Genomic DNA, 6,933 nt, shown 5'->3' with positions numbered 1-6,933 from the left:
ACGTCAGTATGGTTTGGGGCGTGATTCCCGGCGACACTGGTGTTGGTGCAGACTCAGTCTGGGATGATGCTGATACTTCCTTGCCCCCACATATGAGACACATCCCTGGAAAGGACTTCGAAATTGTATCTGGAGTCAATTCATGGAACGGGGTCTGCTCAGTGGTTTCCAAACCAGCCCTTGGATGGTGTAAAAATCTAGGTGATGCGAGCACAGTTGTGGTTAGATATTCAAAACAGATGCGTAAATGTCCGTATCACTTGTATTGTTGAGGCACAAATTTATCACAATGTCCTCTATAGACTTCAGGGTCAAGAAGAACATGGGTAGGTTCAGTACTATTTGGTCTCAACCACGGCTGACAGATTCGACTAATCAGCGGATTCATAGTCTGAGAACGGGTGAAACCTTACCCTCTCTCTGCTAAACAAAATGGCCAGGTGACATCTGGAGAGTGCATAGACTTGTCACTTATTCTTAGTAAGGACTATTGTCACCTGTCTTTTCAAGGTGTGACTGTTGCCTTAAATTAAATATTAACTACGTTTGTGCTTTATGAGAACATCTTGTTTACCAATACGTTAGTCATCCCTTTAACAGGATTTCAAATAGATTTACCTAATGTAACTCCTTCACTTATGATCATATTTGAATTTCTGAACAGACTGAAATAAAATGGATGAATAAAAGAATGAATGAATGAATGAATGAATGAATGAATGAATGAATGAATGAATGAATGAAGCATTTCTTTATTAAGTCAGGCATATAAAATGCACCAGAAAATATCAATTATGGGCGCTTCCATTAAGTCAATTCATAAAGAAGGCTTATCCAGAACCTCGTATAAGCAAGTCGCTCTCTCAAACCTGGAGTGATGAAACCACGCAAAAGCAGATCGGCGCTCCAGGTGAGGGTTGCGAGGTTTCATCACGCCAGGATATCATAGGGGCAAACATACGAGGTTTTTTTAAAGTAAGGTTTGTTCATACTTTCTCTTCATAATTTAACCTAGTGCTTTTGACACAATGTGAAGAAGGAATGGGAGAAGACATTTAGGCAAAAAAACGATTTTTTTTTAAAATTGAGGGTTACGAGATTTCATCAATCCACCAGGGATATGTTCAAAGTCATTTTCTGTGTGTTGGGAGTGTGATTTCTAATTCATGAATGATAGGCTCATTCAGATGTGATAATGAAGAAGTGTCTACAGTCACAACAGAAAGAGTTCCATGGCGAGTGATCACTGGTCAAGGATTTCAGAGCTGTGTACATTTTGAGAAAAAAGTATCCCCATACCCTGGATCACATGTCGAGGGGATGGGCTTGTCCCCCTGTAATCCCCGCACACAGTAAACAAATGTGAAATCACAAAAAGGTCTTATTTCGCCCTAACTTTACTGATTTTACTTATCTTCCCATGTGTACCAACGAATTTTCATTAAGCTTGGCATACAAAAGCCGAGCTGCATGCTGTGCCGGAACATGGATTTATTTTTTAGGTTTATATGACCACACCATATCTTTTTGTTTTTAAACGTTTAACATTATTATCTCGATCATGTGTTTACCGCCAATAGGTAATTTAAATGTAAGTTAATTGCATAAACAACATAAATTTTGAGTTTTTCTTGTTGAGACGTTGAATTTGATACCAAACACGACCATGTTTGAGGTACATGTACATATGGAAGGTAAGTTGCTCTGATCTGATGAAAGCAGTGTCTGATTCAAATGTGCGATACGATGGACCATCGCAGATGAACTTTACTGGTAAACCTCGCCGATGAATAAAAGCAATTCCGCCACCACGTGAGCCGCGTGAAAAAGATTTAAGTTCAAGGCCAGGTGGTAGAATGTCGGCTATGATAGATTCATCGCCTTCTGTTCGAAGCCAAGTTTCTGTGATGCACAACAAGTCGATGTTCATTTCTTCAATTACGTCTCTTATAATGTTTGTTTTGTTGCAGCACGACTGGGTGTTAATACAGCCAATTCTTAAGTTGGGACAGTTATGTTGAAATACATTACGAGTGTCTATCTGTACTAAGTTTTTTTGTTCACAGTAGTCATAGTTCTATTTTTAGAAACAGAGTCACGAGGAATCCTCTGACACACCATAATTTCCCTCTTGATCATTTGAAAGACTCCTCTGTATGTTGTTGGTCGTCTGTCTCCTTCAATCTCTCTGGCTTCATTAGCAGCTTGGTCTGCTGCCTTATTCCAAAATGGCTTGGAATCCACTGGATTTTTATTGTGGCTCTGGCTTCACTGAACTTGCGGCGCAAATCATTCATGTCCGAGCTGATGCCCAGCAGCCCCTTGCAAAGGGACTGACTGTCAGTTAAGATCAGCACATTGGTCCTACTGTGGCAATTGTCAGCAATCCATTGTGCAGCAGACATCATTGCCTGGCATTCCTCGTCATAAGATGATGTAAGGAATGCACCTTTAGTTTTAATAATTTCTCTTCGTGGTGGTTCATCATTCATTATCACCACTGCTGCTGCACCACCTTCGCGGTATCCTGCGACAGCCGATCCATCGGTGAAAATTGTCACATCCGCACCAACCTCTTTGATCACATCCTCAGCTGCTTCACGTGCCTTTACAGGATCATCACTTTTTCCTTTTACATGTACTCCTCTCAGTTCTGTCCGAATTTCGATTTCGCCATGGGTCTCCAATGGACAAGCTCTCACCAGATTGATCGGCCATCGATTCTCTGCTTCAGGGGGGAGGTGGTCTGCTAGATCGGTGCCCATCCGAAACCAACTTTTCCTGCTGTTTTTAGGCTTGACTGCTTGATCAAGGGCTTTCTTTCTAGGATGGTTGTCTGGTAATCTCTCAGCCATCTCTACAGACTTGATGATGATGATGATGATGATGATGATGATGATGATGATGATGACGATGACGATGACGATGACGATGACGATAACGGTGGCGATGGTGATGACGGCGGCGGCGGCGGCGGCGGCGGCGGCGGCGGCGGCGGCGGCGGCGGCGGCGGCGGCGCGGTGGTGATAGTGAACTTTCCGAATGGGTGCAGCATGACACAATAACCTACGGTCATATTATTATATTGTTTGGGGAAAAAATAAACAAACAATGAGCAGAGGGTAAAACAACATCAGTCATCCAGCCAACCAGACAGAAATGATTACTATGCTGTCAATGAAGATTGCGTATGAATTCGTAAACACTCTTAATTAATTGTGCTCAAACTTTGTTTCTACTTGCTGTTTAGCGATATCTTTTGATAAACTTCAACAGCTAACAGAAGTGGCCCTTCTTTAAAATACTTCAACATTCTGTTAACTCTCAATTCTAACTTTCGGATAGCTGTCGTATATAAAATTCAGATAACCCTGGTAAATGGCATTCGGATAACTCGCATTTGCTCTGACCCGATTTCGGTTCAAAACTCAACTACTCCCAGGTGTGGCCGGATTCGATCATGGAAATCAGAGAACCCCTATACTTACGTTTTTTCCTATAAAAGACACTGGAGAACTATATCCAGTGTGTGAGAAGACTAACATTACCCAATGTTCTTAAAACATTTATTAATTAAGTTATCTTTTAATGTTCTTCAAAAAATTTCACTCAATGTTACTTATCCGATCGTGTCACGTCGACAACACCAGAAGATTCACTTTTAGTCGACTACCCGAATTTAGAAACAAAACGAAAAACATTTGTTGTGCTTTGTTTTGAAGACATTTTTGCAGATTGTTCTCTCTCTCTGTGTCTCTCTCTGTCTCTCTGTCTCTGTCTCTGTCTCTGTCTCTCTCTCTCTGTCTCTCTCTCTGTCTCTCTCTCTCTCTCTCTCTCTCTCTCTCTCTCTCTCCCTCTCTCTCTCTCTCTCTCTCTCTCTCTCTCTCTCTCTCTCTCTCTCTCTCTGTGTGTGTGTGTGTTAGACGGGTCGGATTTCTCTCCAAAAAAACCCTTAATTTTATTTTTGCCATATATTACTTAAAAGGTTGATGTTTTAGAATGAAAAATGGTTTCCAGAAGAAAGCGGTTTCTGTGTGGTCACGGATCAAGTACCAACTGTCTACAGACACACACTACTAAGTCGACAATGAAAGAAAAATAATCCCACAAGGTTGAGCATTATGAATATCAGGCAAACACTTTCTAGCGGTGTAGTGATTCTAATATTTCGTTTTTTCTTCCTCTGCCTTGAAATGAAAGTCCACTAGATGATGTGATTATTTGAAGAACGCAGTAGCTAATTCTGAAGTCCAGCTGCGACCACAAAACCTGTTATTCACAAATCAAGATTCTTGTAAGTAACACGGCTCCGATTTCTCCTAATTATTGAAACCTTAGAACCTGTGAGAATGATTACAGCAATATTCGCATTACAAGTATAGTGAATGGTGTTTATAAGCTCTAAAATGTGTCGCTTATAAGCAGACACATAATTTGTGTTTGTTTTGCTCCCAAAGACGTCATAGGTAAACATGAACGCCACTAGCCTTGCTCCGAGACAAATCCTCCGACCACTTATAACAAAAGATTTATCTCAACTTCTACAAAACATTCTCATTGTTTACATACTGAGTCCCCTGACTTTAGTAGGGAGCATCGCAAACGTCATCAACATCATTGTCTTTTCGAGACTGAATTTGCAACAGCCAATTAACATAAGCCTTCTCGCTCTCTCCATTTCTGACTTCTTGGGATCGTTGGGAACGTTTTGGAGCACTGTCTGTTTTTACCCGGCGGTGGTAAACTCCAAGTACCTACCATTCATACCGGGCGAAATCCACCTTATGACGGGGGCCTGGGCTCATAGAGTATTTGCGACAATCACAGCACACCTCACTCTCGTCGTCTTAGCCGAACGTTGTCTGTGTATTGTATTACCGATGAAGGTGAACGTGCTGGTCACTGAGGCTAGAATTAAATGTGTTATTGTTGCTACTTTTATTTGGGGAGTTGCTAGTCAGTGTGTTTTATTCTACACAACCAGATTGGAGTGGAAATTTTCAGCCGAAAGGAACAGAACTGTACTGGGGATAACACATATTGAAGACTGGAAAGATATCAAACAGCCAATACAGATCGCCACAAACATTTTGAGTCAGTACGTCATATTCCTCGGAGTCGTCTTCTTGACCGCAGTTCTCGTGGCCAGACTCAAGCAGCAATCAAAGTGGCGCCAGTCCTCCTGTCAGAAAGAGGCCTCACAAATAATATCAAACACGCGAGATACCAAGGCTGCTAAAACGGTCTCTATCATTTCAACAATTTTCATCACATGCTATTTACCGGAATCCGTGAATTTTACGACCATGTTATTGATACCTGACTACAACTTCGGGGAAATGTATCATGACATTGCAATGCTTCTCGGGGCTTTTACATTTCTGATGGAAGGGCTGAATTCCTCCGTCAACATCTTCGTGTACTTGAAATTCAGTACACAGTACAAGAACGAGTTCAAAGGTTTGTTTAACTATTGTATGCGACATTGCCCCCAATGAGCATTGACGCGTCTCGGCAATCGCTTCGCTACCTCAAAAGTACAAACTTCTATCTGATGTTTTTGGCCACTTTGAGTTTTTACGACCATGATATCAGAAAGCAAATGTTCCAGATTACCTGCTCTATGAAAACTGTAAGATTATTAGGGGTCGTTATCAAGATATTCAAGGAAATGCATTCAAACAAGTTTGACATGTTGTTAAACTCAAACCTTTTGACGTCAAATTTCTCAAAGCTAGAAACTGAGCTGATAGAACTTTGTGATCCTAAAGCCCCGGTTACACGCAACCATAAATTTTACAAAAACTGGACGATCTAGCGATCATACGATAAATCGTTAGGTGTAACCCCAAAATTGTACAAAATTTGGACGATTGGACGCTGGCTTGGAGACTCGGTCGAGAAATCAATCGCTACTCGATATTTTCCGTGCGACCACGATCAGATTTGAGGGAGATGCGCTGTGACGTAGATTCACTTTGAAATTTGCCGCCGCGCAGAATTAAACTCAGGGCTCAAATTTTTAAAAATATTTATAGTAGGTAAGAACTGATTTCATATTCAGAATCTGCGTCTCAAAATAATCAAAGCTGCTCGCGGAGAACCTGATTTGGTGCGTTATTAGATATTTTAGCAATTTTATTATTTATATTTAGTTAATCGTCAATTGTGAAGCTGTGCATCAAGGGCACCTGGTGCGTTGTACATCAGCAGTCGTGTCAAAGCTTTTACTTCAACACACAACACGGTACTGTATGACCACCCTTTTCTAAAGACACTGTTCTGCTATATTGAAATGTACAGGGGAGAGCGGGCTCTCGTGATCTAGAGGTACAGTGTTTGCCTTTCATTCATTAGGTCCAGAGCTCGAAACCGTCACATAGAGTGCAGGCAAATCGCTGTCGTCGCAAAGAGACAGCGTGGCTTTATGACGAGGAATTTCCTTCATCGAAAGAAAACTGGATGATAGGTTGGAACGTGTAAACAGACAACAGAGTTCGATAAAACGGACAGTTCCTCATACAACGAATCTTATACAATTTATCGTTGCGTGTAACCGGGGCTTAAGGTAGCGAAGTGGTGGTCCCATTCATACGTAAAGGTGAAACAGGCAATGTTAATGAAGTTAGTTTGCAGGAGTCAGGCAAGTGTACAATCGATGTCAGCGCATGGTTAGTGTTTGGTTTCCAATTATTAGGCTGTTTTATTTTTCTGTGATCTGGATTTTTTAAAAGAAAAGTGTTTATTGGCCTTTAGAGAAATAATATTTTGAATTGCAATGCATTTGTATAGGTAATGGTTAAATTCCTAAGCGCTGCCTGATGAAAAATCTTTCAAAATATGGAAAGTTCAAAGGTTGCGTCCAATTTCCTGTCCTTCCTCTCTCTCTCTCTCTCTCTCTCTCTCTCTCTCTCTCTCTCTCTCTCTCTCTCT

The sequence above is a fragment of the Aplysia californica genome, unplaced genomic scaffold (assembly GCF_000002075.1).
Source record: "Aplysia californica isolate F4 #8 unplaced genomic scaffold, AplCal3.0 scaffold00096, whole genome shotgun sequence".
In the NCBI taxonomy this organism is placed as follows: Eukaryota; Metazoa; Mollusca; class Gastropoda; order Aplysiida; family Aplysiidae; genus Aplysia; species Aplysia californica.
The sequence above is the reverse complement of the archived record's forward strand: the minus strand, read 5'-3'. Positions refer to the sequence as shown.